At 42.8% G+C, this 27,970-nt stretch overlaps 1 protein-coding gene across 6 annotated transcripts in view; it reads left to right on the top strand.

The window, feature by feature from the left end:
* LOC307101361 (uncharacterized protein) overlaps nt 1–27,970 on the top strand; it is a 156,169-nt gene that overhangs the window by 122,337 nt on the left and 5,862 nt on the right. For 3 of the 6 annotated variants that reach the window (XR_013813664.1, XR_013813665.1, XR_013813667.1), the window contains 3 exons: nt 10,766–10,899; nt 22,325–22,414; nt 26,209–26,400. The gene's annotated coding sequence lies outside the window, so the exon portion shown is untranslated. Of the gene's footprint in view, nt 1–10,765; nt 10,900–22,324; nt 22,415–22,820; nt 22,938–26,208; nt 26,401–27,970 lie in introns of all 6 variants that reach the window. The other 3 variants (XR_013813663.1, XR_013813666.1, XR_013813668.1) reach the window with 2 other exon arrangements.

The following is a 27,970-nucleotide window of genomic DNA, read 5'->3' as shown; positions in this document are numbered from 1 at the left end:
GTGGATAGAGCATTGGCCTGCGGACTGAAGGGTCCCTGGTTCGATTCCGGTCAAGGGCATATGCCCGGGTTGTGGGATTGATCCCCAGTAGGGGGCATGCAGGAGGCAGCCAATCAATGATTCTTATCTGTGATGTTTCTATCTCTCCCTCTCCCTTCCTCTCTGAAATCAATAAAAAAATATATTTAAAAACAGCACAGAAACCAAGAGCCCAAACAAAAAAGGATACAAATAGTCCAAGCAGGATAAATGTCTCTTTGGTTGCTGGAGACAAACCAGAACTAGTTTGTGTTCACTGAACTCGGTGACTCAAAGCTTTCCATGGATATTGTGTTATTGTTGTGTTTTAAGATTTTTTGGTTGCTGGAGACAAACCAGAACTAGAGAGACAGGAAGGGAGAGGGTGAGGGAGAGAGAGAGAGAGAGAGAGAGAGAGAGAGACCAGGAATTGAACTAGCAACCTTTGGGTGCATGGGGTGATGCTCAACCAACTGAGCCATTCCGGCAATGGCTGCATATTCTTGATTATAGAGGTTTATTCTATAATAGTTGAGATTTAACTTTATATCATGTAATGCACTGGATACTATATGTATTATATTATTTAATCCTAATTATAATCCTTTAGAGCAGATATGATGTCCATTTATTGATGAAGCAACTGAGGCTTAGAGAGGCTAAGTAATTTTGCCAAAGTCGAAAACTAATGGCCCAACCAAGTTTCAAACCCAAGTTGCCTGACTCCAAAAGTCTATCTTCTTTCCATGCAGATCATCAATTCCTTTTAACTTGAGTTAGTTCAAGGACCTGATCATAGAAAATGGATTCTTACCTGATATAAAACCTGTCAACACCCTGTTCTGTGCTTACCTCTTTAGTTCATCTCACACTCCCTTCCCTGTCCTGGCCCTGGCCCTAAATTACTAATAATTCCTTCATAACACATTGCTATGAACTTCTGCACATACTATTCCTTTTTTTCTGGAACATTCTTCTACTCTTTGACCAGGAAAATCTTACTCATCTTTCAGCTCAAGCACCACCTCCTCCAGGAAACCTTTGCTGTGGCATCCCTACTCTCACCTCTCCCCCACCCCAAAGATTGAGTTAGTGACCTCTTCCCATGGTGCTTTGTGTTTACTTTTCTTAGAGAATTTGACATAATGAATTCTAAATATTTGTTATTTGGTTACTTTTGAAGTGAGGTGGGGGGTAGCTGCTGTGAGCCTGCGGTCGGTGTGTGGTGGACGTGCACTGTGGCTGTTGGCCTGGCCATCCTGGGGCAGCTCTCCGGGGATCAGGGCATCATCCCGCGCTGGAGCACCAACATCGTGCCCGAGTTCTTCTCACTTGGCATCCACGGTATTTTACATCAGGGTGGCATTTATCCATCTGAAACCTTTACTCGAGTGCAGAAATGTGGACTCACCTTGCTTGTAACCACTGATCCTGAGCTCGTGAAATACCTAAGCAATGTGGTGGAACAACTAAGAGATTGGTTATACAAGTGTTCAGTGCGGAAACTGGTGGTAGTCATCTCGAATATTGAAAGTGGAGAGGTCCTTGAAAGATGGCAGTTTGATACTAATTGTGACAAGACCGCCAAAGATGACAGTACACCCTGAGAACAGTCTCAGGAAGCTATCCAAGATGAAATCGGCTGTGTGATCAGACAGATCACAGCTACGTGACATTCCTTCCACGGTTGGAAGTTTCTTATTCATTTGATCTGTTGCTCTATACAAAGTTTTGGTTGTATCTGAAACATGGGAAGAGTTAGGACCACAGTTCATTATCAATTCTGAGCAAGTTCATCTGAGTTCCTTCACTGCTACCATCCACCAGGTAAACGGCATGGTGGCCGACAAAATCCCTGTCCATGGCTGAAGATGAGCAGAGAACAATAATGGAATTCTCAAATGTGTTTCCTGAAACCAAGTCAACTATAGTTCATGCTTTACTTCACTGATTGATTTTAGATTGGGAAAACCTAATGTTATACTTTATTGAACTGTACATTTTTGTTCCATTTTTTGGTACCTGTTTGACTTTCCATAGGGTGGACATTTTTTGCACACTGTTCAGAGAGAACCAGCAGATTATATCAGCACTGTAATGTCAATTCCTTTGAAGGTAGTAACTGGAGATGGGGAACTTTTGCTATAAAGCTAAATGCTTTCCTAAATCAGACCTTTTGGTCAAGTAGCTTGACTCAGAAAATAGGTAAATATGAAACAGCAAAAGAAGTCTGAATATTCAGATTCTTTGTTTAGGTCCTAAAGTTTCTAATAATCCACAATAACAAAATATTCCTAGAAGGTCTTTTTGCCATTTGTTTCATTTGTATAGCTCCCATATTGAAAAACTCTCTAATTATTTTATTTTAATGTATATAATTTACACTTACAAAGTTGTCATTATTTCTCCTGTTTAAATTCCAGTAATACAGAACTCTTAGTACATTTTTGTTTTATAAAATCGAACTTTAAATGACATTGATAAATAAAGGTAAATGTGTATGTTGAAATACATACATACATACATATTTGTTACTTGCCTGACTCACTTTACTACACAGTATGCTCCTTGAAAGCAAGAACCACACCTTATTCTAATTGAATCTCTAGCCCTAGCATGGTTTCCAACGCATAATAGGCATTTGATAAATATTCGATGAGTAGATCTTCGAGTGATGGTAAAAATGAACCTGAAAGTGGGCTTTTAGCTCCATACGCGCGCATACACACACACACAAATGATAACATGGGAGATAGTGGCAGATGGGATTGAGAAGCCTGGGGTTAAGAAAGCCTGGGAATCTTAGAGACAAAGTCTCTACCTAGATGTGAAGGTGGAGGGACAAGGAAAAATAAACCAAAAAATTTATATACTTATATACATAGCCCATGACATGGACAATAGAGTAGTAAAATCCTGGGAGCGTGGGTAGGGGCTGGGTGGAGGGGGGGGGGGCGGGAAATGGAAGACATCTGTAATACTGTCAACAATTTTTTAAAAAGTCTCTAAAGACAAAACAGCCCCTCCTTATGTAGACTCCAGATTTATTTTATCTACAAAGGGTAGGGCATTCCTCCACTCCACATGTAGCAACTAGAACAAAATGCTAAGAAAAAAAGGGAGCTGAATTTTATTGAGGAACAAAATGATTGTAGAAGAAAAATAATGAAGATCTTCTGGGAAGTGCCCAAAAAATGTATCATTCAATAGTTTTAAAGAACAAAAATCAAAAGATCCCAACCAGAATGTGTGAAGCATAAACAGATTGTGCAGATGATAAATGGCTTTTCTGCAAGGATTCTTCTCATTTCAGTTACAGATAATTTGATGAAAAGAATTTATATATTCCAAGTTTGCCAACATAGTTTTTGTTTTGACAGTTCAAGGAATGTAGCAACTTCCTCTATTGAACTTTGAAGCCTTAAGAAGTAGAAATGTGATATTCTAGACAATGCTTAAAAAGTATTTATAGAACTGGAACTTACAACTTGTGTTAACTAAATGTTAGGAAGAAAAAAATAGAGAGAGGCATCAGAAAGAAATTAACATATACTCTAAAAGGCTGATATCTCCTTTTGATTATTCAATTATTGCTAAAAATAATAGACAGTAATAATTATGGCTACCAATTTTACTGAGTGCTGATGACTACATGCGAGGCACTGTCCAGATTCTGGCAATATAGTAGGAAGCAAAACAGATAGGTCTTGCCCCTAGATAAATAGACATTATACAGATAATCACACAGATATCTACACAATTATAAGGTTTGTGGGCACATAAGGTTTTTTTAAAAAAGAATAATAGGGAAGATAATCAGGGAAGACTTCTTTGAGGAAGTGATATTTAAATTTAGGCCTGAAGAATGAGAAAGAAGCAGCTAGGTGAATAGTGGTAGGAAAAGAATTATAGGCAGAGGGCACAGAATATGTAAATATCTTGACATTGGAAAGAGCTTGGCCTTTTCAAGAAACTGAAAGAAGATTTCAGTTGTTTTCCCATTGGTCCTTAGATTACTTCCTGCCCCTGCCCCTGGTCCCGGTATGCCAGTATTACCCCTGTAGCTTATGTCAAGCTATCTTGTCAGGTGGTTCTCGATGTTTGGTCAACAGAAGGGACTGGTAAGAGATTAGAAGGTGAGCAAAAGGAAGAAGCTAAGATATCTCCCCCTTTTTTTCTGACTCAGGAGAGCCTCTACCACAGTGGTGATGTTTTCTCTGTGGCTTTAGGTTTTTGGCTTTGGGGCAAACATGAGGACAACCCCCTCCTTTATTTTGGAACTAGGATAGTTGGCTGGGGACATTCTTCACAGTTTAATGGCACCTTCCTGTACACAGGAATGTGGTCATTATTACAATCAACCTAGTTCCTTCTTTCTAGAAGGTCATAAGTTGATAAGAAGAAGGGAGGTTAACAAATTCACACATAAAAGCTTCATCTTTCTATATAACCACTAAAAGAGAAAAATAATACTGTGACCCATTTCTGGAACAGCTTGCAAAGCTATCAAATTTTTGGTCATGGAGCCAAGATTTTTAACACTGACTCACATGATCAGAAATCCACATGGAAACAGCTGCCTGTATTTTTTTTTTTTTTTTTTTTTTGCTAATGATAGTGAGTGGAAAAGTCTACCCTTAGCATAGGAAAATTGCTTGAGATCTATAGCAAGTAAGTTATACATTTATAGTAATAGTTATTAATTGGGCACTAATTCTGTTCTAGTTCTGTACTAGATACTTTATATATATTACACTTTCATGATAAATCAAAATTACCCTCTTACAACTGCATAAAAAAATACCTAGGAATAAATTTAACTAAGGATGTAAAAGACCTGTACTTAGAAAATTATAAGACATTGAAGAAGATACAAATAAGTGGATGTATATATTGTGTTCATGGATGGGAAGAATTAATATAATTAAAATGTCCATACTACCCAGATTAACCTATAGGTTCAACACAATTCCTATCAAGAAACCAATGGCATATTTCACAGAACTAGAACAAATATTTCAAAAAAATTTTATGGAGTCACAAAAGACTCCAAATAGCCATAGCAATCTTGAGAAAGAAGAACAAAGTTGGAGGAATCACATTACCTGATATCAAACTATACTACAAGGCCATAGTAATCAAAACAGCATGGTACTAGCATAAAAATAGACATATAGATCAATGGAACAGAATAGAGAACCCAGAAATAAACCCATGTCCATATGGTCAATTAATATTTGACAAAGGAAGCAAGAACATACAATGGGATAAAGACAGTCTATTCAATAAATGGTGTTGGGAAAATTGGACAGATACATGCAAAAAAATGAAACCAGACCACCTTTTTACACACACAAGAATAAACTCAAAATTGATTAAAGATTTAAATGTTAGACTCAAAACCATAAAAATCCTACCAGTAAGTAGGCAGTAAAATCTCAGACATTTCTCGTAGCAATATTTTTTCTGATATATCTCCTTGGGCAAGGGTAACAACAACAAAAGGAAACAAATGGGACTACATAAAACTAAAAAGTTTTTGCACAGCAAAGGAAACAATCAACAAAATCAAGACAACCCACCGAATGAGAGAACATATTCGACAATGATACATCTGAGAAGGGGTTAATGTCAAAATTTATAGAGAACTTATACAAGTGATCACCAAAAATACAAACAATCTAGTTAAAAAATGGGCAACGGACCTGAATAGACATGTCTCCAAAGAGAGCATACAGATGCCAATAGATATGGAAAGATGCTCAGCATCTCTAATCATCAGAGAAATGCAAATTAAAACCACAATGAGATATCACCTCACACCTGTTAGAATGGCATTCATCAATAAATCAAGAAACAGTAAGTGTTGGCAAGGATGTGGAGAAAAGGGAATCCTCTCATGCACTGTTGGTAGGAATGCAGACTGGTGCAACCACTGTGGAAAACAGTATGGAGTTTCCTCAAAAAATTCAAAATGAGCCATGGCCAGGTGGCTCAGTTGGTTGGAGCATTGTCCCATACACAGAAAGGTTGTGGGTTCGAGTCCCAGTCAGAGCACATACCTAGGTTGCAGGTTCAGTCCCTGGTCAGGGTAGGTATGGGAAGCTACCTATTGATGTTTCTCTTTCACATGGATATTTCTCTCTCTCTTTTCCTTTCTCTCTGTATGAAATTAATAAAAAACAAAACAATAACAAAAGAAAAAAACAACAACTAACATATCCTTGGGTGAGTATTAAAAAAAAATTTTTAAAGAAATTTAAAAAAATTAAAAATGGAACTGCCTTATGACCCAGCAATTCCACTTCTGGGAATATACCTGAAGAAACTTGCAACACCAATCAGAAAGAATGTATGTGTCCCTATGTTCAATGAAGCATTATTTACAATAGTCAAGATATGGAAGCAGCCCAAGTGTCCATCAGTAGATGAATGGATAAAAAAGCTGTGGTGCAATAGAATACTACTTGGCCATAAAAAATAGGGAATCTTACCCTCTGTGACAGCATGGATGGACCTAGAGGGTATTATGCTAAGTGAAATAAGCCAGTCAGAGAGACAAATAACATATGATAAGTTATATGTGGAATCTAATGAACAAAATATGAGCTTCCTCGTGCCCCCCCCCCGCAAAAAAAAAAAAAAAAGAATAGAAACAGACTCATAGAGAACAGACTGACAGGTGTCAGAGAAGAGGGAGGTTGCAGAGCTGGGTGAAAAAGATGAAGGAATTAAGCAAAAAAACCAAACAATTCATAGACGCAGACAACAATATGGTGATTACCAGAGGGAAAAGGGGATGGGGAGAGGTAGAAAATGGTATAGAGGGGATAAGTGGTGATGGAAGGAGACTTTACTTGGAGTGGTGAATGCACAATACAATATACAGATGATGTATTATAGCATTGTATACTGGAAACCTATATCATTATTTTAACCAACTAGAGGCCCGGTGCATGAAATTAGTGCACAGAGGGGGGGTTTCCCTCAGCCCAGCCTGCACCCTCTCCAATCTGGGACATCCCTCTCACAATCCAGGACTGCTGGCTCCCAACTGCTCTCCTGCCTGCCTTCCTGATTGCCCCTAACCGCTTCTGCCTGCCAGCCTGATCACCCCCTAACCACTCCCCTGCCAGCCTGATTGATGCCTAACTGCTCCCCTGCCGGCCTGTTTGCCCCTAACTGCCATCCCCTGCAGGCCTGGTCCCCCCTAACTGCTCTCCACTGCAGGCCTGGGTCCCCCCAACTGCCCTTCCCTGCAGGCCCAGTCACCCAAAACTTCCCTCCTCTGCCGGCCTGGTCACCCCTAACTGCCCTCCCCTGCAGGCTTGATCACCCCCAACTGCCCTCCCTTGCAGGCCTGGTCCCCCCCAACTGCCCTCCCCTGCTGGCCATCTTGTGGTGGTCATCTTGTGTCCACATGGGGGCAGGATCTTTGACCACATGGGGGCAGCCATCTTGTGTGTTAGAGTGATGGTCAATCTGCATATTACTCTTTTATTAGATAGGATAGAGGCCTGGTGCATGGGTGGGGGCCAGCTGGTTTGCCCTGAAGGGTGTCCCGGATCAGGGTGGGGGTTCCCCTGGGGCGTGGGGCGGCCTGGGCAAGGGGCCTGTGGTGGTTTGCAGGCTGGCCACGTCCCCTGGCAACCCAAGCGGAGGCCCTGGTATCTGGGATTTATTTATCTTCTATAATTGAAACTTTGTAGCCTGGAGTGGAGCCAAGCTTCCTGCTTGCTCCGTGGCGGCAGCCATTTCTGTTGGGATTTATGTATCTTCTATAATTGAAACTTTGTAGCCTGGAGCGGAGGCCAAGGCAGGTCCAGGGCTTCAGAAGTTTTGCTTCCTCCATCGCCAGGGGCAACCCTAGCCTCCTGCTCTTTCCAGCTCCATGGCTGCTGCCATTTGTGTTTGGATTTATTTATCTTCTATCATTGAAACTTTGTAGCATTGAGTGGAGGCCTAGGCTGGCAAGGGCAGGCGGAAAGCTTGGCTTCCTCTATTGCCAGGGAAACCCAAGCCTCCCTCCTGTTCTCTGTGGCCGCAGCCATCTTGGTTTGGTTTATTTGCATATTCGCTCCTGATTGGCTGGTGGGCGTAGCAGAGGTATGGTCAATTTGCATATTACTCTTTTATTAGATAGGATGTCATTCCAATAAATTAAATAAAAAAGTATAAAAAATTTCCCTCAAGGTTGTTGGTATTATCACCTCCACTCTGTAGAAGAGAAACTGAGGTTTGAGAATATTATGAAACTTAAGGTAAAAAAGATGGTAATTTGATACAAATTCACATCTGTTTGACTTTAAGATTCACAATATTGTCCTATGCTATAGTATCTCTCTCCTTTTTTTTTTTTTGTCAGTAATCTCATAATAGCTCAGTTTCATGGTGGATTACAAATCTATGGTTTGGATCATATTGAGCTTTAAATATAAATCAGTAGTTGAGCCAAGACTGCTGATATGTGATGAGTAGCAATGAGGTAGAATCAAGAGGCTATTAGATCCTATTGATTAATGCATTTATTGGGGAAGTGAATAGAATTTCAAGAATTTGTTGTTGTTGTTGTTTTTTTGTTGTTCTTCTTCTGAGTATCATTCTTTTTTTCTTTCTTTTTAATTTCTTTATTGATTAAGGTGTCACATATTTGTCCTCATCCCCCCATTCCCATCCCACACCCCTCCCCACGGATGCCCCCACCCCCCTGTTGTCCTTAACCATTGGTTAGGCTCGTATGCATGCACACAAGTCCTTTGGTTGATCTCACCCCCCTACCCCCACCCTCCCCTACCCTCCCTCTGAGGCCCGACAGTCCGGTCGATGCCTCCTTGTTTCTGGGTCTGTTCTTGTTCATCAGTCTATGTTGTTCATCATTTCCCCTAGATGAGTGAGATCATGTGTTACTAGAAATATACTTATAAGAACCAAATGTGAGACAAGCAATAATAGTTATGCTGACAGGCAAATGAATCAGTCTGTAGTGAGTTTCTTTCTGGACCAACAGATCTTTTGAGACCCAATTTCAATGTCCACCAGTTCCTTATGTGTACATGTCAGCACTGACTTTTCAGTTCTGGATGGTGGACAAATGGTGGTAATGCAGGTCCGACTCCCTCTGGTTTGGTCTCGCCCTGACCCAGGGGCGCGGCCTCACCCGGACCCAGGATCCAGCCTCACCCAGACCCAGGGGCGCGCAGCCTCACCCGGACCTGGGATCCAGCCTCACCCGGACCCAGAGGCGCGTGGCCTCACCCGAACCCAGGGGCACGCGGCCTCACCCGAACCCGGGGGCACGCGGCCTCACCCGGTCCCAGGGGCGCGCGGCCTCACCCGGTCCCAGGGGCGTGCGGCCTCCCCCGGACCCAGGGGCGCGCGGCCTCACCCGGGCCCGGGTCCCAGCTTCACCCAGACGCAAGGGCGCATGGCCTCTCCTGGACCCAGGGGCGCACGGCCTCACCCGGGCCTGGGACCCAGCCTCACCCAGACCCAAGGGCGCGTGGCCTCTCCCGGACCCAGGGGCGCAGCCTCACCCGGACCCAGGACCCAGTGTCACCCGGACCCAGGGGCGCGCGGCCTCACCCGGACCCGGGATCCAGCTTCACCCGGACCCAGGGGCGCGTGGCCTCACCCGGACCCGGGGGCACGCGGCCTCATCCGGTCCCAGGGGCGCGAGGCCTCACCCGGACCCAGGGGCGCGCGGCCTCACCCGGACCCGGGATCCAGCTTCACCCGGACCCAGGGGCGCGTGGCCTCACCCGGACCCGGGGGCACGCGGCCTCATCCGGTCCCAGGGGCGCGAGGCCTCACCCGGACCCAGGGGCGTGCGGCCTCACCCGGGCCCGGGACCGAGCCTCACCCAGACCCAGGGGCACGTGGCCTCTCCCGGACCCAGGGGTGCGCGGCCTCACCCGGGCCCGGGCCCCAGCCTCACCCGGTCCCAGGGGCGCGTGGCCTCTCCTGGACCCAGGGGCGCGGCCTCACCTGGGCCCGGGACCCAGCCTCACCCGGACCCAGGGGCGCGCGGCCTCACCTGGACCCGGGGGCGTGCGGCCTCACCCGGACCCGGGATCCAGCCTCACCCGGACCCAGGGGCACAGCCTCACCCGGACCCGGGACCCAGACCCACCCAGACCCAGGGGCGTGAGGTTGTTGTTGTTTTTAAATAAAAATTCAGATGAGTTGCAATAATCTCTAGCTGGTGTTAGATGCCCAGAATCCATTCTCTTTGAGTACAGACTGGGACAAAGTAGATTTATAGTTGTTCATATTGAAAATAATACAATAATTAATAAATAATAATACAAGAATAAATTCTGTTTTTCATTCTCACAACTGTAAACCTACTTTTTCCCCATCCTGTGTTATGATCAATTCATTCTTTATCACAAAAGGTACATATGAGGGTGTTCAGTGCTAACTCCAACTAACTGCTGTGGTTCTCTGAAGTACTGTGCAAAATTCTTTTGGGAGTGAATCAGAAAAGAGAGCCTTGACATCTGCTATGCCTTTGAAGTATGATGAATGCATAGGGAAATTTATACTCGCCATCCCTGCCTTAGTAACCCATTGCTGGTACTGAAAAATGCCTTAACGCTTTGAGTTTCCTTCTTCTACTGGACTTCCCAGGCCAGTTCCTCAAACCCTTACAGAACAGGTCATTGTAATACAGGATACTGGCTGTGTGATTAGGACAAAAGCATTACCTTTTTCTTTATTTATTTATTTTTGTTCTTGAAATATACAGCTATGAAGAAGAAGAGGGGAGTTTAATCATGTTTGCTGATGAAGCACACAGAGGATGAATGACCTGATACCACACACACTAGACCTGGAGCAGCATTAATTCAGGGGAACTCATAGAGGCAGGAAGAGAAGCAGGTATGCACTTCCTCCTTTGCCTGTTGCTCTCTGGGACAGTGCAATATGACCCAGCACGATGTAGGCCAAACTCTGTGCACTAATATGCTGCAGGCTTCGGGAAGTGCCAGCATCAACTCGGGTGTAACAAGTGCCTTGTTCTGAACCTTGATGGACTTCCCTTTTCTGCCATCTCAGCGTTCATGGTTGGGACAGTACCAGATCATTCCTGATTTGAACAGGAGCTCAGGTCCAATTCTTCCAGTTTCAGGTCCAAGTCCTCCAGGAACAGGCCTCTAGCCCTATTCCTCCACCTGAGTATTCTCTTGGGATGTTTCCCAAATGGTCCTGCCCTGCAGGAAGCCAGCTCTCACTCTAGGAAGCCTGCCAAGGGGTAGTGTCAGATAAATTAACCTTTACCTCTCACTGCTGCAAAAATCCCGAAGCCCCCAAGAACCAGCTAGAATTGAGAACATCTTGTCAGAATATGTTTGGCTGGGTCTTTGCCAACACATCAGGTGGCTTGGCCTCTAGTACTTACTAGTGTATTGTCATCCTATCTATCAAAATAAATTGGTCAAGTTAAAAAAGCTGTCATTTCATGGCTCAGAGTAATTTTTTCCACTTCTCCCGTCTTAATTCTTGGTAGTTCCATAATAAGCACGTGTGATTTTTCCAATGGCCTTTTAAAGTTCACCTTTAACAATCCTTTGACCTCATCAAGACTTCCAGTCCTTTGTTCCTGGTACCTTTTCCCTGTCCATCATCCCCTTTCACTTCTCTCGCTTGCCATCTTAAAAACGGTCTCAACCACCCTCAATTCCTCTGCCTCTCTCTTGTATCCATTTAGAAAAACACAACCCTGATTAACCTAGCTCTCCACCTAGTCAGCACGGCATGTGGCTGAAGGAAAGCACACTACCCTATGATTAGCCCCACTTAAAATTTATAACTATAAACATCAAACGGGCCTAATGCTGCTGCCTGGCAATCTCACTATATTTCTTGGGTCTATTCACCATTCAGCTTTCCTACACTATTTTCTACCATCTCCTATCTCTTCAAATCCTTGACATACTTGCTCCTTCCTCCATCCTTGCCCCCAGACAATGACCTTTCTTCCTCCTTCCCTAAGGAAGTAGAAGCACTCAGAAAAATACTTCTTCAGGCCCTTGCTACACATTTACCCTTTAGCAGCATCTGCACCCACATACACTGTCCTTCGGCCTCTTACTAGAGATGAGCTATCCACATACCTATCTAAGGCCAGCACCTCTAGTCCCTGTCACATATATGCAAAGACATCACTGCAGTACATTTCTTCTCTTCTTCCTGCAACATTATATTTTCCTTCCTCACTGGATTATTCCCATAAACTGCTAAACATTATATTGCTTCTTCCATTATAAACAAACTCTCTCTTGGTCTCAGTCCCTCCTACAGCTACTGCCCCATTTCTGTTACTTTTAGCAGCAAAATTCCTCAAAATAGTTGTCTGTACTTGTCCACTGCTGTCTTAGATAATTCACTGCAGTCCAGCTCTTGACCCCACGACTCCATTGGAAATCCTCTGATCAACTTCACTTGATAAGTGACTTTTACATCGTTAAATTCAGTGGCTCATTCTCAGGAGCATTTGACAGTTATCCTCATTCTTCTCTCTCATGTACCTTCTTCACTTAACTTCCAGGACATCACATACTCTTGGTTTTCTTCACATGTCACTAGTCACTTCTTCTTATCCTCTACTGATTCCATCTTTTTTCTCAGACTTCTTACCATTGAGGCTCCAGGGTGCAGTCTTTGGGCCTCCTCACTTTCCTACGTACGCTCACTGCCTTCACGGTCTCATCTGGTCTCTGTGAGCTTCATCAGGGTGGTCCGGATGGACCTACACTCTACAACCAGTTCAGTTTTTAGGAAGCGGATATTCTGGAGTCTTGACTGACTCTCTGGGTATTCACTGTGCCTCTCCACTCAGACTCATTGGAACTGAAACATCTGTCTCCCAGCCAAATGCAAGCTCTGGTAATTGTTGGGTTGATTCTCCAGTCATTAGGGTTGCCAGATAAAATACAGTTGGGACACATTGATGTTTGTCTGCAATTCTAATTTAACTATGTTTTTATTTGCTAAATCTGGCAGCCTTAGCAGTATCCGATTTTATTGCCCATCCTTGTGGAATCTCACCTTTCGTATGCATGGGAGATATTCAAGTTCCAGTTTCTCCAAATCCCAACCCTTGGTCTGATAAAAAGACTGCCCCTAAAATTCATGCATTTATTTATATGAAAAGTCCCATAAAAGCACAAAAATTAAATAATGTTATGTCACTTTTAACAAACCACCTTTGCTTAAAAAAAAGAGTAAATTATATACATGAAACTGCAAATATCTCAAAAAATTTCCAATCCTCTATCATAAGTTTTAAATAGGCTTTCAATTCATTTCTGGCTTAACCTCCATATACACATTGGCCTTTTATACTTTTAACTGCATTAAATACTTTTATTTATACCATGAATATAAATATTTCCCGCTGTCCTTGGAGTTAGGATTCCAAAGATCATTCTTTTTGCCCAGAGCTTCCCTTATATTTATGAGTTTTTTCACCTGGATGCAGCGGATGCTTGGTGTTTGGGTGTGTATTCTTTCCCCGTTTTTAAAATGTGCATTCCAGGGCCTGAGGCTTTTGCTCCCCTATGTTTCTAAAGCCAGAGTTCCAAACCTGCTGGGAGGTGATAACCCCGAGGGCTGGCATATTATTTCACCAGAGCCCCATGTCCTGCGACTGTTCCTGCCTGATGTCAGGGGTGTTGTCTGCAGCTGGTGTTGTCTGCAGACTGTGTTTTCTCCTCACTGGTTCCCAGCCAATCTAAAGCTACGCCCAGAAGCAGCAGTCCACGCTGGGTGGTGTATTGGCTTGTATGTTTGCTTTGGAAGTGTTCTCCAGTGCCACATTTATAGGCCAATACTTTTCAAACATTTATTTGTTAGGGTAGTATAGGACTCTTCACATATGTTATCACATGGTAGCCCCAAAGGTAAACTAGATAAAAGGATAGTTGCTCTGGTTGATGCGGTGAGAGGGCCTGGAGCCCTGCAGCTCTGTGCTCCTCATCCCCTGCCCCCTCGTCAGGGACGCACCCAAAGGTCTTGGTGGAAGCCCTAGTGTGCCCGTTTCAAGAGGGTAGAGTCACAACGGTAGACCACAGGTTAAACGGGCTGTTCATGTATTTTGTTTGGCCTGAACAGTGTTGCCCTTCATTGTATTTTTTCCAACTGCTGTATTTTCAAAATAATCACAATGACGTCTCCCAGCTGGTGAACTTGATATTTCCCTCCATACATCTAAATATTATGTGCTTGTTGCTATTTTGGATTTGCTGGAGTTAGACGTCATCTACTAACGGCTTACCATGGAAGATGAAGATTAAACTTTCTTCCCTTTCCTCTTCCTCTTATCTTCACAGAATAATTGTAATTTTAGTTTACTCAACATTTAGTGTTTCTCTTATTATGACAATATAAATGTCAGTTGCTTCTGAGTCAAGTAGTATACAGTTTTGTACAACTTTTAATTTTTCAGATAGTTAATATATGTTTTACAAATTCATTTGCTTAGTTTTTATGGGCCTTAATTTTTTTCCACATATTCAAACGTCTGTCACATATTTGAATATATAATTTTTCAAATGCTTGTACGTGCAAGAAAATATCTGTTCCATTCCCCTCACACCCAGCTTCTCCCTCCTTCTGCTCCAGTCTGGACTTCCAGGTCTGCTGCAGAGCTAATGCCATGGGCTTTATACACTCCCATTTGGGGTTTCCGTGTCCTGGAGACCATGTTTTTTTTTGTTTGTTTTTTTTTTTGTGTGTGTGTTTTTTAATGTATTTCCTCTTTTTGTTGGAGCACATGCTCATGCTCTGATCAGCCTCTGGAAAAATGATGCATGGAAGATAAGTACTGAATTTTTGCTGTCTGAAAATACCATTATAAGTATAGAATTCCAGCTTAGAAATCATTTTCAATCAGAAATGTTAAGACCTTTGTCTTCTAGCTGTATCTTTTCATAAGGATGCATGTTGCTGTGTGTCTTCTTTCAGTCTTTGCACTGGGCATTCAGTTGGCTCTTTCAATCAGGAAACTCGAGCTCCTTCAGTCCTGAAAAATGTTTTTGTAATTTATGTTTGAGTAAGACATTTTTAAAGTATTAATTGAATACCAAAGAGGAACATAAGGACAAGTTAGAGGACTGATCAGTTGTCTACAGATAATAACAATAATGACTGTAAATGGGTAGAATCAGCAAGTTAAAACATTAAGCAATTTCCTGAAGTGGTGCAAACATCAAATGCTTTAACTATTTAATTTTTTAAGAATCCACCTGGGAAATTATTATATTTTGTACCATTAAGGCTAACCAACTCTCTCCTGGCCTAATTTTCCCATGTACAGAATGTTGGCTAGAGTAATATTTCTGGCCTCTCTTCTCACTGCTTACTTATTCTTCCTTTAGGAGGAAGATAGATTATGTGATTGGAGATTTTATTTGTAGGAACTGGGTGTACTCTGTACATTCTGGCATCTCTCTTTATTTGTATCCAGCTTGACTACAAGAGGGATGCATTAATTCATTAATTATCTCCACCTTGTATTTAGGGGCTTATCCCAGTAGGGAGGCCTACAGTTGTTCATCCTGCCTGTGACTAGGTGTGTACATTGTCTAATTAAGGGGAATGTACTAGGAAGTTCATTGAAATCACACACTCTGTTTTCAAATATCTATTTAATAGTAAGGTAATGATTGATATCCATCTAAGGGACTTTGTATCTCTCTCTCAATTGGCTCTGAAGTCAGGAGAAGAAATGTTATTGTTCCATAAAATTACACCATAAAATATATATATGGAGAGAGAGAGAGAGAGAGAGAGAGAGAGAGAGAGAGAGAGAGAGTTATTTATCCCAAAATCATGGGCGACTTAAGGGATTCAAGAACAGTTTTGATATTGGTTGGTTTTCTCACTGACCTGAAATTCAACACCCATGTCATTTGTAAAACTACCATATATTGTTCCCAACAACTGAGAATAGAAAACCTCACGTTTGCCAGAATGTTCTCATAGCCTTGTTGAGTGGGTCCTGTCAAAAATAACATTAATCTTTCTCATTAATAACATAGGGAACATCTGAAGCTGTTCCCACTATGAGGAATTCCCACAGGATTCAGGTCAATGAAGACGTTTGCCTCAATGCACTTGTGTGGCAATAACATATCTGGAAATAATAGCTGAGAAGCTACTATTAATCCAAACAGATTCAGTTTTATCAGCCTTTTAAAATCTCATGTTTGTTGAAAGGATTTATGACCCCATTAACTTTTCAGTTTGACAAACTTTCCCCATAACAAATATATAGATAATCACAGCCCTTGAAAATATGCTACATAACCAGATCATAAAATGGAAAAAAACACACAATGTCACATTTTTCTTATACTTAAAAGATTCTTTTTATTCATCCATTTTATGAATTCATTTATTAATTGAATAGATACTGTGTGTGTATTAGATGTCAAGCACTATGCTAGATACCAGGAGATTTTTAAAAAAGGTCATTAAAGGGAAGACTGACATTGACATCTGAAAATTTTTTTCTTGGATCTGAAACAATTGTCAATTTTCCCTGATGTTATTCGTATAGATTCCATCTCTTTTCAATAGAAAAATGGTGGTAACTTGTATTTTCGTAGAAACTAACCCATCTTATTTAGGTTTCATACTAGCCAAAGCTAGTACAATTCCCTTGTAATTCTTTGAATTGCCTTGGTACATCTTACTTCCCCATTATGTCTTAGTATTTTGTGTATTCATGAATTCATGTCCTCAGGAAAGAAAATAGGCTTGCTATACTGGTTTATTTACACACACACACACACACACACACACACACACACACACACACACGCACACACTAGTTATGGTGGTTTTTAGTTCTAAAGTTTCCATTTTAGTTTCCCTTATATGTTCTATTTCATTCTAAGATTCTCTATTTTTAAAAAGTTCTTTCAGGTATGTTAACAATTGCTTGTTAAAGTATTTTTCTGATGGCTGCTTTAAAATCCTGTCAAATAACTCCAAAGTCTGTGTCATCTCCTTGTTGGTGTTTGCTGTCTTTTCTAATTCAAGTTGAGACTTCCTGGTTCATTGAAGGATGAGTGATTTCAATTATATTCTGGACATTGTGGGTTTTGCATTGTGAGACTCTGTTTCCTCTTTAATCTTCTTTTGTGCAGCCATCCTGTTTAGGTTAGGGTTTTAAAATGTAAACAATACAATACGCTATACTTTTTGAAATTCTGTTTTGGCATTAATTCACTTTTTTATACAAAAAAAACCCAAAACCTCTCTGGGAAGCACCATGCACTTTGGCTAACATCACTGTCCACTTTGTAATTAGGAAAGGAAGAACTGCCATTTGTTTGTTTACTGCTCTTATTTAACGTTTAACAACTCTTCCTCTTTCAAGATCTGCAAGCATTTTATTATTTATCTCCTCCCACCGAGGGCTGCCCAGGCCACTTTTCTCTATCCCACCTGCTCCAGCTATGTCCTGGGCAAGCTAATTAGGATGTAGGTATTTAATTTTTAATGCTCCAGCAAACCTATCTGAGATATGAAATCTTGCAGGGCCTTAAGGCTGTCTCACCCTAAGCCCTCACTCCATAGACAGCTGGATTCTGACTCCCTCTCCCAGTCACTCCTTCCCCACAGCCGCACTGACCTTTCTCCTCGAGGGCTCCTGGATTGCTTTCCAGAGAGATGTTTGTACTCACACTCAGTTTAGCAGCAGCTGCTGCTAATTAACTGATTGCTCCTCCTAGAAGAGTGATGCAATGGCTTCTAAATATTGGACAGAGCTGCTTTTGAGCATCGTGGGATTATTCAACTGGCAAAACAAGTAGTAAAATCAAAGTTAAATAACTTTCTCCGCTGCACTTAGGCTTTAGACTCCAGAGGAGGAAGGCCAGTGGGATTGTGGGAAAAGAGGGAGGGGGAGAGAGAATTAGGACTCCTGGCTGTATATGGAGAGCCCAAAGACCCCTGAGAAACTCCACACCTCAGAAAGATTTGGGGGAGTATTAAAAAGTTAGTTAAATACATATATTCTAGTTAATAACTGAGAACACACCTGAACTAGGTGGGATGTGAAAATGGCCTGGGATAGCTTTAGGTGGGAAAAGAAAAATAATAAGGAGATAAGGAGGGTGGTGTAGGTAAACCCAGTACTCACCTCCTCCCACAATCACATCAAAATTGCAACTAAACTACAGAACCATCATTCAGAACCACTTGAATTCTAGCTGAACAGGAGTCCTACAACTAAGGGTATAAGGAAGCCGCATCAAGACTGGTAGGAGGGGTGGAGATGGGACAAGGGTTGGTCCCACACCTACATTTGGCAAATAAAAATTAGGAGGGATATCTGGACTGTGAGGTCCACCCTGAGGAGCGAGAGATCCCAGCCCCACACCAGGCCCCTATGCCCAGGGTTCCAGTGCTGGGAAGAGAAGTCCCCATAATTTCTGGATGTGAAAACCAGCAGGGATTGTGGTTGAGTGAGATGGAGGGCTGCTGGAGTTCCAGGCAGTTTTCCTGAAGGGCTCGAGCACAGACTTACTGGACTCACTTGCTCTAAGCTCCAACTCAGGGACAGCAGCTTGAAAGGCACCAGGAACTTATGAGGAGGAACTGAATTGTATGGCATCAGGGCCAGAGCTGGAGGAGAGAGGGAGGGAGAGCAGCTTTCTCCCAGACAGCTGGCAGAGGCCATTGTTCCTTTTCTGAGACCCCCATCCCCAGAGTCTATAGGACAGCACCATATTGGAATCTCCATCAACCTGGCTCACTCCTTTTGCCCTGCCCTTGTGATTCCCTGAGACCCCACACCACCCAACTTTCAAGCCCACCCAAGCTGTTTCCAGTGGCTTTTGCATACAAATGGCCTGTCTTGACTTATGCTTCAGACTTCCTAAAATCTCTCAAACAAACAGCATCTGGCCTCGGTGTGCACTGTGGCTCTCACTAAATGGCCCCAGGCCTGACACCAGCAGCTGCTGGCCTTGGTTCCTAGCTTGGCCCCCACTAGGAGCCTCCAAGCCCAGCACAAGTAGCAGCCATGAATAGATCACTTTGTAGCTCATGCAGGCTGTTCCCAAGCAGAACACAGGCGGTGGCTAACCTTGGCTTGCACCTCCTGGAGGCCCCAAAGCCAACACATGTGGTAGAAGCACCACCCAACCACATCTACAAGTGACACACTTAGGGGAAGACTCAGTGGACACCAGAGTCCCGCTTAAGTTAGTCCTGCCCTTTGGGGTGGGCCCCTGCACAGCTGATCCTCCATGGAGATCAAAACCAGTCTTTGCAGCCTATCAGCCTAGGGGTAAATCCTGCTCAGTGATGTTCCAACAACAATCAAGTCTCAACTACAATAGGAGACTGTACATGCTTGGTGTACACAATTCACATGGGGGCAGTGCACCTGGAGAACCCAGCTTGGATGATTGGGGAGGTTCTTCCACTGGACCCTACAGAACACCTACAACATTAGTCCACTCTACCAACCCTGGAAGACATAGCAGCTCTATCTAATACATAGAAACAAGCACAGGGAGGCTGCCAACATGAGGAGACAAAGATACATGTCTCAAATGAAAGAACAGAACAAAACTCCAGAAAAAGAACTAAACAAAATGGAGAGAAGCAATCTATTAGATACAGAGTTCAAAACACTGGTTGTAAGGATGTTCAATGAACTTAGGGTAAGAATAGATAAACTTAGTGAGAACTTCAACAAAGAGATAGAAAACATAAAAATGAAACTAAAAAACATAAAAAAGAACCAGTCAGAAATGAAGAATACATGAACTGAAATGAAGAATACATTACAGGGAATCAACAGTGGAGTAGATGAAACAGAGGATCAAATCAGGGATTTAGAAGATAAGGAAGCAGAAATACTTAATCATAACAGCAAAAAGAAAAAAGAATTTTTAAAAAATTAGGATAGTGTAAGGAGCCTCTGGGATAACTTCAAGTGTACCAACATTCACATCACAGGGGCTCTGGAGGAGAGAGGAAATAAAAACCTATGTGAAAAAATAATGACAGAAAACTTCCCTAACCTAGTGAAGACAATAGATATACAAGTCCAGGAAGCACAGAAAGTCCCAAACAAGATGAACCCAAAGAAGCCCACACTAAAACACATCATAATTAAAATGCTAAAGACAAAGAGAGAATCTTAAAAGCAGCAAGAGAAAAGCAGTTAGTCATCTACAAGGGAGCTCTCATAAGACTGTCAGCTGATTTCTCAACAGAAGCTTTTTAGGCCAGAAGGGATTGGCATGAAATATTCAAAGAGATGAAAAGCAAGTAGCTACTACCAATTGCTCTACCCAGCAAAGCCATCATTTAGAACTGAAGGACAGATAAAGAACTTCTCAGATAAGAAAAAGCTAAAGAAGTTCATCACCACCAAACCAGTATTACATGAAATGTTTAAACTTCTTCTAGAAGAAGAAGAAGAAATAAAAATATGAATAATAAAATGGCAAAAAAATACATATCTATCAACAATTGAATCTAAAAAAAACCACACAAAATAAACAAACAAACAGACCAGAAACAAACTCACAGATACAGAGAACATTTTGATGGCTGCCATATTGGGGGTGGGGAGTGAAGGGATAGGTAAAAAGGGTGAAGGGAATAAGAAGTACAAATTGGTAGTTACAGAATAGCCATGGAATGTAAAGTACAGCATAGGGAATATAATCAATAATTTCTAATAACTATCTATGGTGTCAGATAGGTACTAGATTAATCAAGATGATCACTTACTAAGTTATATAATGTCTAATCTCTGGGTTGTACATCTGAAACTAACCTAATGTTATATGTCAACTGTAATTGAAAAATAAAAAATTATTCAAAGTAAAAAATTAATAAAATAATTATAGACTTGGAAAATAGAAGAGATGCTAAAAATTAAGAGTAGTGAAGGAACAAGTAGTGAAGGAACAATCTTCTTGCTTTCCTAGTTTTAAAGTGAACATTGATGCTAGCCAAAGTATGTGCTGAGTGTCTCAGAGAGGATTTTATATATAAAAAAAATGAAACAATGCCAAAACAAGATTTTTAGTAGTATAGCATATTGTAATTATTTACATTTAACAAATTAATGCTTTAACATAAAAAAAGGAACCATATGATTGTTCTTCATGAGAAAATTCTAGATTTAAATTTTTTAAATTGTTAACTTTTTAAAAGTTTTTATTTTTATTGTTGAAAGTATTACAAATGTTCCCCTTTTTCACATTAACCCCCTCCACACTGCACCCACCCCCGACCCCTGGCCTTCATCACACTATTGTATGTGTCCATGGGTTATGCATATGTGCATATAAGTTCTTTGGTTAATCTCTTCCCACCCACCTGCCTTCACTCTGAGATTTGTCAGTCTGTTCCATGCTTCTATGTCGCTGAATACATTTTGTTCATCAGTTTAGTTTTTTCATTAGATTTCACATATAGTGAGATCATGTGATACTTGCCTTTCACTGACTGGCTTATTTCGCTTAGCATAATGTTCTCCAGATCCCTCCATGCTGTCTCAAAGGGTAAGAGATCCTTCTTTTTTATAGCTAAATAGTATTCCATTGTATAAATGTACCACATCTTTTTTATTCACTCATCTACTGGTAGGCACTTGGGCTGTTTCCAGATCTTAGCTATGGTAAATAGTGCTGCTATGAACATAGGGATGCATATATCTTTTTTGATTGGTGTTTCTGGGTTCTGAAGATAAAAAGCTTCTGCAAAGCAAAAGAAATCATCAACAAAATGAAAATGGAACCACTGTATGGGAGGACATATTTGCCAATGATACATCTGATGAGGGGTTAATTTCCAAAATATATAAAGAACTCATACAACTTAACAAAAGGAAGATAAATAATCCAATTAAGACATGGATAAAGGACCTAAATAGACACTTCTCCAAAGCAGACATACAGATGGCCAAGAGACATATGAAAAAATGCTAAAAGTCACTGATCATTAGAGAGATGCAAATTAAAACAGCAATGAAGTGTTGCCTCACACCTGTCAGAATGGTTACCATCAACAAATCAACAAATGACAAGTGCTGGTGAGCATGTGGAAAAAGGGAACCCTACGACACTGCTGGTGGAAATGCAGACTGGTGCATCCACTATGGAAAACAGTATGGATTTTCCTCAAAAAATTAAAAATGGAACTGCCATTTGACCCAATGATCCCACTTCTAGGAATAGATTTAATTAAAAAAAAAATCATACCCATGATGTCATCTTCTCAATCCAAAGTGTATGATGAGCATTCCCTTCTTTTATACCTGCAGTGGAGTCTTTGGATTGAATGAGGAACCTTAATAAGAAAGTTACATGGGAATCTTGGGCCAGAGAGGAACCCCTTCCATCTAATTGGCCTGGTAAGTAATGTGTTGAGCAAGATGAGCCTGCTCCTCTCTGTTGTTCATGCAGGAACTTGTTTTAGCTGTGCTTCCCTCATTAGGCAGATCAGTGGCCCGTGGGCAGCCTATGCAGGAGCAAATAACACTCCTATGTGGGACCTGACCCACCACCTCAAACCTGTTTTCAGGCTGGCTATGTGACAGGTGATGGGAAGGTAGTAGGAATGGGAGGAGAGAAAAATACTTTTCAACAAGGTCCCTAATGAGTTGAGGGAATGAGGCCTCTGACCTCTAGACGGATGGGTTGCTCTGCTGGGCCTGAGCCTCTGAGATGGCTGTGCAGTTGTGCATGCAGGGTGTTTACTGGCTAGCACTGCACCAGTCTGTGGGCTCTGTCCTTCAGCTTCTTGTCTCTATTCCACAGGGCATCCAATATCTGGCCTCTGCCCAGCACAGCCTGCTTCCCAGCCCCTCTTCCTGCTCTTCCATCTTGCTTCTGTTTGTGGACTTGGTTATGTGATTAAAGAGCTCTGAGAAAAAGGTATGCATATGACAGCAAAATGCACTCAATACAAATAATCCTGACCAAATTACTGAGCTCAGGGCTATGGGAAAGGAGGACCAATGAAATAAAGAGTAAACGTCTCAAAATATTTTACTCAAATCATACATTTGAGTTAGGTTTCAGAAAATAAATTACTGTAAATATAATATAATATAATGTTATAATAATATAATATAAATATAATATAATATATATAAAATAGAGAAATATGCAAATTACCCAAGACACCATAATGTCATGACCAAACAGCGGGGACCTGAGGCTGCATGGCGCCTGGCTGGGGCGAGGGACCTCAGGCCGTGCTCCCCGCCCCACGGGGCTTGACGGGGGACCTCAGGCCATGCACCCCGCCCTGGTGCCAGGCTGGGAGACCTCAAGATGTGCCCCCCGCCCCAGGGCCAGGCCGGGGGACCTCAGCCTGTGCCCCCCCACCTGGCAGGGCTTGATGGGGTCCTCAGGCCACGCCCCCTGCCCAGCAGGGCTTAATGGGGGACTTCAGGTGGTTCCCCCCCCAGTGCTGGGCCAGGGGACCTCAGGCCATGCCCCCCACCCTGGCGCCAGGGCCGGGGGACCTGAGACTACACCTCCCACCTGGTGGGGCTTGATGGGGGACCTGAAACTGCACCCCTCCACCCAGCGCCGGGCTGGGGGACCTGAAGCTATGCCCCTTGCCCAGAGGGGCTTGATGGGGGTGGGGCCGGCCGGGTCTGGGTCTCCTGCGTTTTCGAAGTGCATGCGGGTGGTAGGCGGGGACTTGACTCTAGGTCCCCCGGCACGCCCCAGACTCTGACAGGAGGGAGATTTTCATATACATTTTACTAATTTTCTTTCATCTCTGACACTTCTATTATAGAGAAAGGGCAAATAGCAATATTAAAATATTTCCTCTAATTAATTCCCTTTTAATGTGCACAAATTTCATACACCGGGCAACTAGTAGGATAATAAGTCAGCAAAAATGCTTCTTACAACTGAATTTTTATTCATGTTGTCATATTGGAAGAGCCATATGCCAGTTTCTCTCTCTCTCTCTCTCTCTCTCTCTCTCTCTCTCTCTCTCAATTTCTCTGTGTTTAAGTGAGGTGGAGGACAGTAAAGCAATACCCAGCATGAGCAGTTAGACAGTAAAATAAGTTCTATGTTGTAATATATTTATGATAAAAGTAAGAATTTAATTAATTCAAGAGCATACCTGTCATTTTAATTATGATTCTGTCAATAAATTTTAGTGCCTATAAAAAATGCTGAAGTGAAATTATATTTCACCTTTCCTGGCATATTAACAAAAAGGACGAACTCTGCAGACACTGACTATACACCCTCTGCCTCCATATGACACCTGGGTACCGAAAGCCAGGATTCTAATTCAATCCTGTGGTTCGTTCCTCATATTTCAGTTTTTGTTGCTATTGTGTATGAGAACTATTCTTCTATTTAATGGTTAACTGGTTATTGCTATACCACTACATTTGCTTGGCTTATTTCGGCAACCTAATATTTAATCTTCTCTTAAAGGTTGCTCTACGGAATGATGACCATGATGGTGACAGAGGAGAAGGCAGCAATGGGGGTGGTAATTTTTTAGTAAGTGTGGGAAGCGGTAGCTGGGTCCTTCTGCGTGGCGTTGGAGGAGCTGTGGGAGTGCAGCCTGAGCACCACGGGGACTGGGAGGTGGTGGCAGTGTGGTCTTCACTACAGAACCGCCCCCCAGCCCCCCCACCCCCATGTTCATAGAGTGTGATTGGGTATTCCTTGTTGTGTGGCTTAAGGCTCTAGCTCACTTGCCCTCCCACAAATTCTGTGAACTGGCTAATATGTTTCTTTCATCTTTAAAAATATATTTGTATTGATTTCAGAGAGGAAGGGAGAGGGAGAGAAAGATAGAAACATCAATGATGAGAGAGAATCATTGATTGGCTGCCTCCTGCATGCCCCCTACTGGGGATCAAGCCCACAACCTAGGCATGTGCCCTTGACTGGAATCAAACACAGGACCCTTCAATCCACAGGCCTACGTTCTATCCACTGAGCCCAACCAGGTAGGGCTGCTTCTTTCATCTTTAAACCAATACTAGTCTCTCACTTAGTCTCTGTGGATTGCTCTGTGGCAGTTAAAAAGAATTAGATATGAAATGCCCAAAACATTGTTAGGTGATAATAGCAAAATGCAGTATCACCAAACAAAACAGCATATTTCTTCATGTATGGATATACTTATAAATGCGTGGGTAACTTTTGAGAGACTACAAACCCAAGTGATAATAGTGGCAGCCTCTGGGGAGGGGAGAGGGACCAGGGCAGTGAGTAGGGTCAAATACATGTAGACTTGTCTCTTTTACTATATATACTTTTTCCTTGAATTTTTATAAGAAGAATGCTTTCAAGTATTGCTTAGCTACTCAACACAGCAAAAACAAACAGAAAATCAGTGGGTCAGAGTGTAACACACAGAGAACAGGAGTCTCCAGCAAATTATCAGCTTGATTCCATTGAGCTGATAGTGTAAGCACTGCACTAAATGCAGTGGAGATGAAGATGAGTAAGGGAGGGCCACTCTGCTCTGAGTAGGCCGGACACACAAATAGGTAAATACAGCTTTGTAAGTGGAAGGGTAGCAATACAAGGACGGTTTGTGGGGAGCCTCGGGAAGGCGTCTCCTAACCCGCCCCAGGAAGGGGCACAGCAAAGATTGTTGGAGAAGGTGACCTGACTCTCCAAGACTTGAAGAGTAAAACAAAAGAAGGGAAGGAAGGATCAAGAGTGTATCCGGGGTGTTCTACGAAGTGTGAGCAGGATTATATTTCCCTGTAGCTGACCCTCAACAGAGCTGATTTACCCACCACATGGACGAGAGAGACAGTGTAAGGTGGGCGGTGTGAGAGGGAATGAGATGACTGGAGACATAACCAGAGCATTCAGCCTGAGCCTGAGCAGCCAAGGGTGGCACAGGCAGGGCCGAGGTGCCTCAGGGACACCCTCTCCGTCACTGGGAGGAGTGCAGACACTGAGAGGCTTCCTCGGGCAGCGCTGTCATCACTGCCACCAGCGTCTCCTTCGGGCAGGGTGTGGGCCTTTACTAGTTTACTGTGTTGTCAACTACGGAGGCCTTTGTGCAAAGATGAGAGGATCAGGTTGCGTAAGTCAGGGTAAACCAGCCAGTGCTTGTCTTCCCACCCTGCTCCCTAAGTGTGCGGCCTTTGCCAGACTTCTTGTTATTGTCTGCCTTATTTCTCATCCCTTCCCTCAGGTTCCTACCTGGTGCCTTCACAGTGCCTTTCAGTGGCCAGGACCTCCCAAAGCCTGCCCCCAGCTAGTATTACCAGCTTCTATTTGAACTTCCAGACTTTTCCTTTGTTTTGGTCTTATTCAGTCTTGGGGCCAACCTGATACAGTCATCCTGCCGATGTGATGATGGAGGAGGATGAGTTACTCCCTCCAGGTATGAGATTTCTATTTTAACCAAGTCTCCAGGGCAAGCAATTTCTTAGCCCAAATACGGACACTGATATGTGGGACATTTAATTGCAGTGTGCCCTCCCTTGCCATCCTGGTCAGAATCAATCACCTGGGTTATGCACCTACTGTTCTAGGTTATCCTCTTATCCAGTCCAGTTACGTGCCTGTGTCTCTTTCCATTCTAGTGTGTGAGCTCAGTAGTGTCCTGAAGTAGCAAAGCTCAATGAAAGTCCACTTGAACTCACTCGTTCGCTTCCAACTGTGAGCAGGATTCTGCTAGTTCTGGGGACAAAAGGGGGACCTGCTCTGAAGGAGACCATTTACTGTGTGCAGAAACAGTACTGCTTCCTGCTTTTGAAGGATTTCAATCCAATAGGAGAGAAGAGATGGTCCAGACAAATATAAACCCACTGCAAAACCAGAGACATATAAATAACAGTGCTTGCCACATCACAGCAACGGCTCAGCTGTGTGTAACACATGGGCAGGTTCCAGGTCCCTGATAGTGGAAGGAGAACAGACATATTCAAAGAAAGGTGTTTGTTTGTTTTTTTTGGTTTTGTTTTATGAAGCTTTTTGAATAGTATAGACACCAGTATAGAAAATACCTATATTCACACCACCTAAATTCAGTGATTGTTAAACATTTGGCATATTTACTTCATTTCTTTTTTTAAAAAAATCCTATATAATAAAAGCCTAGGTGGCATTGCGCGATGTCATCACAAGATGGCCGCCCCCACATCGCCACAAGATGGCTGCCCCCATGTCATCACAAGATGGCCACCACAAGATGGCCACCACAGGACAGCCAGCAGGGGAGGGCAGTTGAGGGTGAGTGACCAGGCTGGCAGGGGAGGGCAGTTGGGGGCGATCAGGCAGGCAGGCAGGCGAGCAGTTAGGAGCCAGCAGTCCCAGATTGTGAGAAGGGTGTCCGACTGTGGGTTTAGGCCTGATCCCATGGTGGTTGGGCCTAAACCGGCAGTCAGACATCCCCCAAGGTGTCCCAGATTGGAGAGGGTGCAGGCCAGGCCGAGGGACGCCCCTTCCCGCGCACTAATTTTGTGCACCGGGCCTCTAGTAAGGAAATAAAGATGACAGGTGGAATTATAGGCCCCTTTAAGCCTCTTGCTAGTCCTGTTCCCCTGCCCCTTCCCCAGATACACTATTATTCTAAAGTTGTTGTATCTCCATCCCATTTACCGTATTTTCCGGCATATAAGACAACTGGGTGTATCAGATTTTCCTGGGTCAAAAGTCGTCTTATACGCTGGAAAATACGGTAGTTCAATATATCTAATCCATTATATCTAATCCCATCAATATAGTCCAATATACCGTATTTTCCGGCGTATAAAACGACTTTTTAACCCAGGAAAATCTTATACGCCCAGTCGTCTTATACGCCGGAAAGTACTATATATCTTTTGCTCCATTATTGTGCTCCAAGACATATATACAGTATTTGGTGATGTGTTTTTAGAATTTACACGAATGCCTTCATACTGCGGAGATCACAGAATCAAGGAAAGAACTGGAACAAGCAGGCTGGA

Source organism: Cnephaeus nilssonii (assembly GCF_951640355.1).
Source record: "Cnephaeus nilssonii genome assembly, chromosome: 6".
Classification (NCBI taxonomy): Eukaryota; Metazoa; Chordata; class Mammalia; order Chiroptera; family Vespertilionidae; genus Cnephaeus; species Cnephaeus nilssonii.
The sequence above is the reverse complement of the archived record's forward strand: the minus strand, read 5'-3'. Positions and strand labels throughout refer to the sequence as shown.